The sequence below is a fragment of the Stegostoma tigrinum genome, chromosome 23 (assembly GCF_030684315.1).
Source record: "Stegostoma tigrinum isolate sSteTig4 chromosome 23, sSteTig4.hap1, whole genome shotgun sequence".
Lineage (NCBI taxonomy): Eukaryota > Metazoa > Chordata > Chondrichthyes > Orectolobiformes > Stegostomatidae > Stegostoma > Stegostoma tigrinum.
In genome coordinates, this window is record NC_081376.1 from 11,490,962 (window position 1) to 11,504,513 (window position 13,552).

At 40.8% G+C, this 13,552-nt stretch overlaps 1 protein-coding gene across 1 annotated transcript in view; it reads right to left on the minus strand.

The window, feature by feature from the left end:
* The window catches only part of rnf216 (ring finger protein 216), a 191,603-nt gene extending 179,065 nt beyond the window's left edge, over window positions 1-12,538 (minus strand). Inside the window, exon 1 of the mRNA XM_048552721.2 lies at window positions 12,324-12,538. The gene's annotated coding sequence lies outside the window, so the exon portion shown is untranslated. The remainder of the gene's footprint in view (window positions 1-12,323) is intronic.
* Between the last annotated feature and the right edge of the window lie 1,014 nt (window positions 12,539-13,552).

A 13,552-nucleotide genomic window follows, 5' to 3' on the forward strand; every position in this document is an offset into this window, starting at 1 on the left:
TTGTTCCTGCCAAATGCACAACCTCACATTACATTCCACCTGCCAGATTTTTGCCTGCTTGTTTAACTTACTTCAGACTATGTGCCAGACTCAAGTGACTGTCATGCTTAAAATAAAAAAAATCAATTTTTAAATAGTTTTACTTCCCCAAACAACAATGCATTACACGATCTACTCTCATGCAGTCCACACCATGGCACTGGAGATCAAAATTAGGATTTACTTTGAGTCAATTAGATTTTGAGAAGACCAACAATCTGGAATCCTGAAATAGGGGAAAGACTGAAGAGATTGGCATTTAAGAAGAATCTGGATAAGTACTTAAGATTCAAGGGCACAGAAGGCTATGGAGGAACTGCAAGTAAATGGGATTCACATAGTTTGGTGCTTTTTGGTGAGTACGGACATGGTGGGCCAAAAGACCTGTTTCTATGCTGCATGACTCAATGACTCCAAGTCACATGAGTGGAAGAGGCCGTAAGCTGATGAACAACTGGCAGAGATCAGCCAAAATTATTTATACTTACATTGCTACACTTTCTTTTATATATACACGATTGAAGCACAAGCTGCTTGTTCTTATACTTCTTGCCAATTTATCTTCCTAATTAATTTTTGCCCTCCAATAGCTTTTTTGTCATCAACTGTTGGTTCCTTCAGAAAAATTTCCCAGTTCTCTAGCCTTCTACAGGCTTTTGCTGTTTTGTATGGCTTTGAGACGGATTAGAAACTCTCCTTGACCACTTTGTTAATCGCAGGGTAGCTCATCCCGCTGATGAAGTCCTTCTTTCTCATTAGCAAGTTACCATGTTGCCCTTATCATCTGATTGGACCAGTCAGCACACAAATAAAAATCACCCATGACAATTGTAGTGCTTTTCATACATGCCTCCATTATTTCTGAATTTATACTTGTGACTTCTTTCTATTGATTTTGCTTATTTCCACCCAAACTGACTCCAAATCACAATCTATTGTACCTGTATCAGTACCCATTACTGCATTCATATCTTCCTTTATTAAGAAAGCCATCCACCACCTCCTCTTTGCCAATTCTTCCCCAACATCGAATCCCTCGAATATGGAATTCCCAGTCTTGGTATTTCTGTGGCCACATTTCCACAATAACTACCAAGTCATATTAATTTATTTCTACTGTTGCAGGCAACTCATCTATCTTGTCACAAATGCTGTATGTATTATTTTTACTATTGTTTACTCTGGTTCACTTTGCTGCTGCACTCTTCTACATTTTCTACCTGTCCCTCATCACATTCACCTCTTCACTACCCTGAATCTCTGCTGTTGTCCTTCTATTTTTAAAATTTCCCTTCAAAGCAAATCCTCCCCAACACTAGTTAGTTTAAAACCTTACCTACAGTTTAGTTAAATAATTCAACAAGACAGTGGTCACAGCATGTTTCAAATGAAGTCTGTCCAAATGGAATAGCTCTCTTCCCCTAGTACTATAAGCCAGTCCTTCTGTGCCACTCCTTGTATCATGCATTTAACTCTCAGATCTTATCTACCTCAGGCCAACTTGCACATGGACTCAGACAGTATTCCAGACAATTTTACCTTTGTGGTTTTGCTTTTCAATTTAGCCTCAGGCTGCACATAATCCCTCAGCAGAACTTCTTTCCCAGTCCTATACCTATGTTGTTGGTGTCAATACGGACTACAAATAGATGACTCCCCTCTCACTTCAAGTTCCTCTCCAGCCCAGAAGAGATGGCCTGAATCTTGGCACTAGGTTGGCAACACAGCCTTTGGAAATCCCTGCTTTTTACTGCTTCCAAGATGGCAGTGGAATTGGACACTTCATCTAGGGCTTGTCCACTGTCCACTCCATTTCTCTGTTCCTTCATCTTTGCTTTTCCTGACCTCAAATCTCCCAGTCTCAGCACAGGCCCGGCATGGCATCCTCTTGGTCTGGTGCTGCAATCTTCCAGCATCCCAGGACAGCAGTCTTCAGGTGGTACATGGCAGTCTTTTGGCCTCAGCATGGACTTCCAGTCTCAAAATGATTCCAAAGCGATCTCCCAGCTTTGTGAACCCGGAGGTTAAGCCAGGCACAGCTGAAGTCAGGGTCCAGTGCGGACAGGAGGCTATATGCCAGCATGGACTGGGTCAGAAGACCGTTGTTCTGAACTTCTTTTCTTCATTTTATAATTTAGTCCTAAAATCTGCAATAATTGACTTTTTTGAAGTTCTGTATTTTTCCAAGAACTGTAACTGAAAAGGCTTAACCCATGTCTTTTGAGGCAAGATAGCACATAAGCAGCAATTTGTATACTTTTCACTGTATTCATTTGAGTACATATGATAATAAAGCCAATCTTGTTCTATTCTGGAGAAGAATATTGATTCTCCTTACTATGCTACCCTCTCTTTCTACTACATTTTTCTTTTTACTAATCCTTATTTGAATGGCACTCTGGACGGGTGTGCTCGGGTCAGTTTGTTCATCCTTGCAGTCTGCGCCTTTGTTGCACCAAGAGCAAGAATCTTGCACCTTGTGGACCAACAACACAGGGCACCAGTTGGAGCTTTGCCAAAACTAAATCTTGAATCCCCATAACTGCCTCACTTAGATAGTATTCTGTCCCTGACCATGGACCAAATATGATGCAACTAATCAAAACGGTCTGACTGCCTCTTTAACCAGGGAGAAGAGTTACCACTTCCCCTCCCTGATGCATCAGAGTATCGGTAGCTTGGACTCCAGCTCATCAATGTTGAGTCAAGCAGCCAACACTTGTGGTTGTCGTGGATTGTACTTGCATCCTTCAGCTCCCATATCCCACAGTTCTACCACATTGCCTATCCGGTCATTTCTAACCTGTTTAATTACTTTGTGTATTAAATAGTTTGGAAGTGTATTTCTTAATTGTGCTCTTCTGCTTTAATAATGTCTTTTGATTTAAGCCGATTGGCCAATCAAAAGAGACACAGAAGAAATACCTAATCACCTACTGTGTTCCTCTAATACCATACTTTAGCTCTGACATCTTGAAATGGATTGAAGGTCTCTGACACGGTTTTGTTAAATCTCCTACCCCTGCCATTCTTGTCACAGTTCTGCTCTTCTCTTTTTGAAGCTGCTGTCTCCAGTCTCTCTTCTGCTCTTTAAGCTGCTCATTTTGCTTTCTCTGTTTCAAAAACAGAAAAGAGCATCTTCTCTCAAATAGGGTAAGAAAATGGCAACGAGTAAAAGATGAACTATAATTTTAATGAACACTGCAGTAACTTTGAAGGATGAAGAGCCTACCCCTCTTAATTCACACAAAACCATTTGTTCCTTTTTTAGTTCTCAGTGAACTAACTTAGCTGTTTATGCAGGATAACAGCCTTAGAACACAGAATGTTGCCTTTATGAAAATGATCAAGTTCCCAAGGCGAGAAAAAAGTAGTTTTGTTTAGAAAATAAGATTTTTAATAAAAAAAACATGAAGTCATGAACCCAGTCCACTTTGACCAAAGGAAAAGTAAAATCCATGGGACTTTCCTTTCATGTATTAAGACCAAGAGCGAAGATTTCATCCTAAATGTTTTGTTATTTATGGGTATAACAATGATGCATTGTCTGAAGCTAAAGCCGTAATGTTATCCAGTGACAGTGGAACCCGAAAACCAGGGAAGCCAGTGTAAGTCAATAACACAGTTGGTAAGGAAGATACAAAGTGACATTAAGCCTTCTACAAGGACCCAAGCTACCTATTTTTAAAAAATACCCTTAAGCAACCATTACCCACTGATGCAATTTTATGTATTTTTTTTCACCACACAATAGATGAGGACGGTGGAAACCAGAGTTTCCCCAATGCAAATGACTTCTTCTACATCTATTAACTTGGATGTCATATTCAAATTAACTAGTAATTAATCATTAATTGGCACCAATGCCACATTCCAAAATGATACAAATCAAACAATTTTTCTACCACTCTCTCATCCATAATAGCTATACACAATGATTTTCCCACATTAAGATTCATAGATTTTCTGTTATGCTACAGGATCAAGGCCAAGTTCAAATAGAATTGAGGCACTGGTGAACCGTGATAGCAAAACAAGTTTGAGAGGCTGAATGACTTTCTCTTGTTCCTATCTGATTCACAAAGAATGCTGCAAAAGTTACCTACAGCTCTTGGAACACTGGCCTGAATTTTGTCATTTTGTGCAACTGAACACAGAGCATTTGTTCAACAGACTAAACAGATACCCTAAACAGAATACAGTACCATCACAGTACATTACTATGCTGAAATATCAACTGATCCAGGCTTGTTCTGAGACAAAGTGATTTGCTTAAACGCTTGACACATTTTATTATTTCCTAGGACAAATTTCATCAAGTTTACCATGGGTTATATCAAGAAACAGAAATTATTTCCTCTACAGTGAAAATCCAGAATACGATAGCACAAAGTTTAGCTAGGCCAATAGATAGAGTAGTGAAGAAAGCATGTGATATATTTGCCTTTATTAGTCAAGGCATCGAGTTTAACGGCAGAGAGGTTTTGCTGGATCTGTATAAAACATTGGATTAAGCCAAGGCTAGAATATTGTGTGTAGTTCTGGAATCCACATTATAGGAGAAATGTGATAGCACTGGAGAGGGTGCAGAAGACATTTATCTGCATGTTGTTTGGGCGGAAGAGTTTCAATTATGAAGAGAGATTGGAAAAACTGAGGTTGTTTTCTTTAAATCAGAGAAGACTGAGAAGGGACATGGCTGAAATGTATATAATTATGAGTGGCACCCCCCCCCCCGCCCCCCCAGATAGGGAGACAGGAAGAAACTTTTCCCCTTAGAGGGATCAATGATCAGGGAGCACAGATTTAAGGTAAACAGCAGAAGTTTTACAGGAGGTGTGAGGAAATCTTTTTTACCCAGATGGTGGTGGAAATATGGTATGCACTGCTTTTAGAGTGGCATAGAAGAAACCCTCACAAAATTTTAGTATTTAGATGCGCATTTTCGATGCCAGTGCATACAAGGCTATGGGCCAAATGCTGGATAATGGGATTAGAATATTTAGGTGGTTGCTTTTGACCAGTTGGAAGTAATGGACCGAAGGGTTTTTCTGTGCTTAAGATCTCTATGACTCTGTTGGGGATTACAATCCCAAAGTACATTTTCACATAAAAGGTAATGCGTGGTGGTGGTGGGGGGGGGGGGGGGGGGGGTGCGGGTGGATTGTGTTTGAGATTTCCATTGAAAGGTTGCAAACATTGTCGCAAATCGGGCAATTGCAAGAAAAGTTGAACCAAAGTGGAGTTTCCAAATGGATTACAGGTGATTCAAGCTCTTATCCTTATAGCAATTCTGATTTGGGAATTATCCTGCCAACAAACCATCAGCTTCTGCAAAGTAAGGCACACTTGAATGCTTACAGAAAGGTAAAACAATCTGTCAGATGACCACACCCATAAAAGCATTCCTCTTAAAAATCAGTCAAAACTCTCATGAGAGTTCATGCAGCAAAGCGACTTCCTCCCAAGCATTCTTATAGGACCTTTGCGGCTAATGTAATTTACCCACGTTTACAGAGGATAACATGCTCTCTGATGTTTTGGTGTCATTACAATTCTTTTTCAAAGTTATTAAGCTGTAACAAAGACTAATTTAGAACGTACTGTATACGCTCGTCCAGCAAGACTTGCTCTGTCAATCTAATTGTATTATTAGCTTAAATCATAGATTTGTTGGTGATCTCTGCCTCTGCTGCCTTGAAGCAGAAGCATTAAATCACCAAGTCAACACTTCCTAAAATACTGAATGTTTCTGAATATGTACAGCTTCAATTTGAGGGATTTCACAAACAACTTCACATCATGAGGTGTACAACAGAATACTGCAAATCCCAACTGACCATGGGTGCCACAGATTCAGACAAGAAAGGGTAGGACTGATGGTATAAAGGGCTGCCTTTACTAAGTTAACCAAAAGCTAAAACAGATCACCAGAAGTGGCTAGAGCAAGGACACTGGATTTATTTCAGTAGCTAAGAATCATAATTGAGAGTACTCGGCTGTTATTCTGGAATTGCAAGATCAGATGAGATAAAGCACTTCCAAACCCATCTGGTGATTATGTGATGACTGCTGTGCTCAGACAAGCAAGTTGTCAGCACCAATGATTTATGTGCAGCAAACTCATTCAAAATATAAAAGCGAACTCTCCTTTTCTGTGGCAATATAATTTTCTGATGCACCGTATACAATACTTTGCTCATTTCAATCTGTTGAGCAATAGGAACTGCTCGTTTCGTACTTTTTTTCAATTTCAATCACAGATCTGTCCAGGCTAGTGGTAATTAGATTCTGCAGTGTTACGCTGTTATTACAAGTCCCAATTGCTGATTTCTTTTTGACATTAGTTATCAGGAGAATAATTAACTATTCTGCAAACCACACAATGCAGAAGGACGGCACAGTAACTTCTGATCCTACTAGCCGCAAGACAATTCACACTGTAGAGCAAAATGACGAAAATGCTCAAAATAAAATTAAGCACAGAGTCAAAGTAATTCCAACTGGTTTCTCCTATTACTGTCAAAAATGAGCCCTGGGATCCATTTCCACCTTCATACATGGGAAATGATTAAGCACAAATCAAGAAAGCACAAAGATTATAATGTCGACTACATAAACAAAAACTAGAAATTGCACTTTGTATGTATTCCTGTAAGGCATAAAAGAACTCCAGGTAGAAAACATCTTAATTACTCTATCTCCTTCACAGTCTCTCCTATTTCATCTCCCATACTTCAATGCATTTGCACAGGTGAATAAGAAGCTTATATAAAAATCATTTGGCCATTGTTATCTGAAGGCTTTTGCAGCGTACATGAAGGTGCTGCAAATTTCTATATCAAAACAGAGGACATTCTGTTTTCAATCAGCTATGAAAAACTTTGAGACACCACAATATTGTGAAAGACAATATAAATGCAAGCTCGTTCTTTGCTCAGGTCTCAACCCTAAAGTTTGACGCAAGTCTTTACCAATTTGGAGAACTGAAAGGGGTCAGTTTTTGGTAACAGCAGATTGCCTGCCATATCCAACAGGAGCTTCATGTGGACAGCTTTAATCACAAAGATTCATTGACAGAATTTTACTGAACTGAGTATACAGATAAAATGGGTAAAGTTGACACGCTGCAACACTGAAATGTCACAGGGATCAATGGGGGACCCCAACTATTTACAATCTATATTAATAACTTAATAATAAAGGGATTAAGTTACACATCCATATTTGCTGATTACAAAGCTAGTGGGATAGTAAGAGGAGGTGATGGTCTAGTGGTATTACCACTGGACTGTTAATCCAGAGACCCAGGTAATGTCCTGGGGACCAGGGTCTGAATCCTGCCACAGCAGATGGTGGAATTTGAATTCAATAAATAGCTGGAATTAAGGATCTAATGATGACCATGAATCCATTGCTAATTGTTGGAAAAAACCCATCTGGTTCACTAATGTCCTTTAGGGAAGGAAACTGCCATCCTTTCATGGTTTGGCCTAGACATGACTCCAGAACCATGGCAATGTGGTTGAGTCTGAGCTGCCCTCAGGGCAACTAGGGATGGGCAATAAATGCTGCCTAGCCAGTGACGCCCTCAGTGAATGAATTTTAAAAACATGCCGACAAGGACACAGAGGACTGCAAAAAGAATATAGAAAAATGAAGTGACTGACATCAATAAAACATAGATGGAGTACAATGCAGGGTAATGTAAGATTATTCACATTCATAGGAAAAACAGAATATCCTAGAATTCAGAAAATTTGAATGTCCTTGAACATGAAACACAAGACTCAAGTTTACAGGTAAAGCAAATAGTATGTCCGTCTTTATTAAAAGACAAGAATTGGGAAGCCTTGCAACAACTGTATAGGGCTTTGTGGATTTTACTACCATGCAAGAAAGAGAGATCCAATCAGCAGAGATCTTATTCCAACGCAGAACAGGCTAGTAGGCCTAATGGCCTATTCTTATTCTAAGATATAGCAAGAACTGCTGATGCTGGCGACAGAGATGACCAGAGTGTAGAACTGAAGGAACACCGCAGGCCAGGCTGTGGGGAGATTTTAAAACTGATGATCCCCCCCGCCTCATCCCACATCTAACCCTCCCTCTCATCACCACCCCCTTGACCTGACACAACCTGTTCATCTTCTCTGCCTTCAATCCACCCCACCCATGTCACTGACCAATCCCCACCACTCCCTATCTGCACTCCCTTTTCATCACCCCACCTACCTTCCCCAGCCCCACCACTCCTCTCCTCTATTTATTTTCCAGCTCCCTTCCCCCCCTCCAATTCTGAAGAAGCGTCCCCACCAAAAACATCAACTTTCCTGCTCCTCTGATGCTGCCTGGTCTGCTGTGTTCCTCTTCATTTTATTCCCCATATCCTCCCCTCTGAATACGTGAACCAAAAAAAACCAAGAAGCAAAGAACTGAAGTTAAAGCAGTCAATGTAATAATAATTAAATATCACTATTTCATACATTCACACTGAGGCATAACAACTTCAAATAGTGCTCTTCAGTACAACAGCAACACTCCTCATTCATCACCTCAAATTGATCTACTTGTATTCTCACCAATGAAAGCTCCGTAGCTGAGTATTTCATCCCGTTCCAGCACTAAAGGTGGTTCTGTCGCAGTTCAAATGGAAATGATATGATAATTCCACACATTTGCCATTCCAATCTACAGGAATTCTGCAGTTTAAAAAATGGCTTGTGGTCATTTTCCTTGCTTTATTCTCACTGTGGGGTTTCACATTTCCAAGCATTTTCACTGAAGTTGGGAAATTGATAAACAATTATTCTTTACAAATTTGCAGCTTTCACACAGGATCCCATTTCAAAAAGTCTGACTAGAGTCACAGCTCAGATTCTTTTCATCAACCACTTGAACAATGACAATCAATCCTCTCCTTTTGAACCCAGAGACAAATTTGGAGACAGATTTTTCTCCAAATTTCCTACATCCACGCAGTATGCATTCTGATTCCACTATCATAAGCCCAGACAGACAAGCCCTAATTTCTGAGCAGTTCTGATGTACAGCAGGCAGTGCACAGCTAACTGTCCCATTTGATTTTCTGTGCAACTTTCTAAAATTAACTCTCTTTCACTAATATTAAAACAAATCTCACTTTCAGCAACACTGTTAGAGAGAGGTTTCAGTTTCTGCATTTTGCAAAAACCCAGTACAAAAACATTCATGTCTTTTTTGTTTTAAAAGGAATTTAGTTTCAGAGAGTCTCCAAATGGTGCAGGGACAAAACGTCAAGAGAACAGCAAAGGATCTCACCGTAGTGACAATAATTGAGACACAGCTGCTTAATTACAAAGTTATTAAGTTCTGTGTCAGGATTAATATGCATTGTATGTGATAAATCTGCCAGTACAACCAAGATGTTTGGACCTTTCGCAGGAATGCTATTCATGCTTAGATATCCTGTTCTGTTTTCACTTGCTTAACAGCAAAGGGTTACCAATAGCTAAAGTAAAATAACAGCTAGATGCATCTGAAAGGAGATCAGAATACACCAAGGACAAAACTTTGTAAACCAGCAACGGTACTATTGAAGGAGAGTGTAGTGGAGGCTGCTTTTTTATTCAAGGAACAAAGCAGTACTTTTTATTTTGATGACAAACGACGTCATTTGCAATGAGCACAGCAAACGAGAGAAAAAGGCTTAGCTGTTTTTGCTGGTGCTGCTTGAAGAAGAAAGGTTGGCCATGAAACTGAAAACGGTGACATAAGAAACCTTTCAATCTGACATGTAGAGAAACTAGCTGGTACTACTGAACATGCCAAAAGATAAAGTGAAAGTCAATAGAGCTAACAGCACCTTAACCATTGCCCAGGATCAGCCCAAGACCCAGCAAACCACTCCCCAATCCCTGACACCCAAAAGCACTCCCCACACCTCAAGGTGGGGAAGGAACTGGCAAAATTTAACAAAATGTGACCTAGTTTTTCACCAACCACCTGTTTCTGGATTTTACAGAAAACAGAACAGAAAAATTTTCTAAATAAAAACAGGAAATGCTGGAAATACACAGGTCTGGCATCATCCTTGGAAAAAAAAACTAACTATATTTTAGATGCTGGCCCTTCTTCAGATGCTATCTGAACTGCAGAGTATTTCTAGCATTTTGTGTTTTCTTTTTCAGATGTCAACATCCATTGCAGTTTGCTGTAGGAGAATCTCCTGTTTCTTTCTGAAGAGTTCTTTCATGCCCACTTGAAAAGGTTACTGACTTTGGTTTTACTGTCTCATCCTGCAACTTCCCTCAACATTATTTTGAAAAACTTATACACTCAAGTCCTGAACTCACCTCTGAATCAGAAGGCTAGAAGACTATCATTACGCCAATGTAGGCAGTTACAAATTCAGAAAATTCAAGTAAATGTGACACCCAAAGTCTCTGGCCTGAGTAGTGATAAAGAGAGGAGGGATGGCCTTGGCCAGAGACTAAAGAGTTGTGCATGAGAGGATACAGGGCTCAGGAAGATTCCAGTAGCAGGAAAAATTCCATAGACATGGAAAGCATCTCATCAGAGTGGATATTTTTAATTCAAGCCTTGATAGCATGCATTAGGAACTATTTAACTGAAAACATGAGTAGCATTCTGAGCTGGTAACAAATCATCTTTCTTCACAGAAGCTTTCTAAAAAGCTTAAGTGTTTCCAGTACTTTCCACTTCAATACCCAATCTTCTCAAACAATCTCTACGATACAGGAACCCAGGCTGATTTTCCCCCTCCAAATCCATCAACACCCAGGCTAAAATAACAACTTAAATAAAACAAAGAACTGTGGGCACTAGAGATCTGAAACAAAAACAGAAAATCGCTGGCGAAACTCAGCCTGATAGCATCTGTGGGGAGAAAGCAGTTAACATTTCAAGTCCAATGACTCTTCAGAGAGAATGAGTTCCAATGAAAAGTCACTGGACTCCGCTTTCTCTCCATAGATGCTGGCAGAACTGCTCATTTTCACCAATTTTCTGTTTTTGTTAAAGTAACTACTTTGCTGCCTCAGAAGATAAAGTCTAAACCTAGGATCCTCCTGTCTTAAATGTTCAGCTACATACAATAAACAAAGTGTGATGTGTTCCAGTTATGACTATGGCATTTCCATCCAACAGAAATTCTTGCATGTGTTTTTCAGGCACATCACAGCTTCAAGTCTGGCTGTCAATTATGACTCAATAGAGGAGTCATTTCAGCTTGAAAATGTGACACTCCTGTGAAGCGTGGTGAGCTGCTTGATGCAAAGCAAACTGCACATGGTTCCAAGCACCTTTCATTTAAAATATCTTCAGAACAAAGCCAGCATATGGTGTTGTGATTTGCCTCATGATCAAAATTTCCTTGCATAGAGAAAATACACTGACTGAAAGGCAATGAATTAAATCTGATTACCACATGAATATTTCATGCCTGGTGAGTTAATTAAAAACATCGATGCAGGAACTGCATATATTTTATGTAAAAACATGTGTTGCCATTGCCAACATTTATTTTTTCATCCTTGAACATATATGTATGACTTTGAAAAAGGTCAGGTACCCCTATAGCAAGTAGCTAGCCACCTCCAAAGGAAAGCCCTCTGTTTTTAAATGTGGAATCTCTGAATTGTTTTTGGGCAAACATGAACTTACTCGGAACTTGGGAGGGGGAGGCAAGAGGAGGATTAAATAATAGCAGATGGGCTCAAATGTCATCACCACATCAGCTGAACTAGGACAACAAAGTAAAACTACAGATTTGCCACTTGTGTCAAAACATCCCCAGCCCCCATGTTACACTGCACCATTTCCAACATTAGACATTTGTTAAAAACACTGACAGTATCACAGCAAAGGTGCTTAAATCAAAATACTGTACAGTTTTTTGGAAGCAAAAAAGTGAAACCTTTCCCTCTACCTTCCAACGTGTTGCCCAATGGCCTGACAATCTACTGAACATATCAAACATGGAGGTGGGGGAGAGAGAGAAGGGGGTGGTGGGGTAGGAGGCTGTTGGGGGAAGTGGTCTGGGGGTGTGCGGGATGGGGGTGTGGAGGAGTGAGGTCCGGGGTAAAGAGGTCTGGGAGTGAGGGTGTGGGACAGCGAGGTCTGGGAGCAGGGGATCGGTGAGGAGTGGGTGGGTGCGGATACAGGTCGGGGTGGGATTGGGGCTGGGACTCATGGTGAAGTTGTCTTGTTGCTGTCACTGTCCCTGAGTGAGAGGCGGACAGTCCCCGAACAGGGCGCGGGGGTCAGTTTCTCGGGTCTCTCACCAACTCTGAGGCTGTTGAGCAAGAGGCCGGACTCGGAGGTGACTCCCTCGGTCGTTTGCCGCGGGCCGGAGGTCAGCGCAGACGGAGACGATGCTTTCAGGTGGTCCGACTACCGTGCGTTGTCCCTGTGTACTCTCCTACCGACAGCCTGGTCTCCCATAGCGATCCGCAAGCCCAGGCCCTGACTCCTCTCAGCCTGCAACCTCCAAACACAGGAACTGACGTGCTAGCGTCGCCACGTTAACCGCCTGACGGCAAACGTAACCACGCGGTGGATTGTGGGAGTTGTAGTCCCAGGCCCGTTTAGTCAATATCAGAAATCACACAACACCAGGTTACGCTCCAAGAGGCTCATTTGAAAACACAAACTTTCAGAGCTTCTCTCCTTTTTCAGGTGTTCTTGAGAGACGTAGTATCAGACACAGAATTTATAAGAAAAAGATCAAGGGATTACGCCTCTAATCAGGATGTATTAAACAAACATAAGATGCTGTCAAATATTTAATGAGTTAGAAGCTTTTAATTGATTAATATATATATGTAAATCCCCAATTCATTTAAAGTCACTGTCCTAAGAGAAACCTAAAGGTTTTATCGGTGTAAAGAAGAGGTAATATTTTAGGTCATGTTGCGTATGAAGCTTTGTTTAGAATCTGTTTATGTTTTGGTTTGGAATCAGACTAGTTTTATTTCTAAATTAGGAAGGAATTCATAAAACACCAGATTGACTTTCTACAAATTGTGTGCTTTTTGGACAAAATAGACTGTATCTGCAAATACAAGTTCACAACATTTACCACATAGATTTATGTGTGTGAGGGAGAAGAGAGAGTATGTTAGTGAGTGTGAGTGAGTGCGCCCGCATGCTTGAGAGACAATGTATGAGAGAGGATCATGTGTATGTATGTGTGTGTGTCTGAGAGAGTGTGTGTGGTGTGTGTGTATGTGTGCGCACTTGGAGTGTGTGCGCGTGTGAGAGAGACTGTGTGTGTGAGTGTGAATGTATGCATGCGTGCGTGTGAGAGTGTATAGAGTGGTGGGGAAACCTGTAGTGCGACATGAATCCAAGATCTCAGTTGAGGCCATCTTCATGGGCACAAATGAGGAAGGGCCACCAGACCTGAAACATTAACTCTGTTTTTTACCCTTCACAGATGCCGCCAGGCCTGCTGAGTTTCTCCAGCAACTTGTTCCTAATTTACAGCATCGCAGTTCTTTTGGCTTTTTTT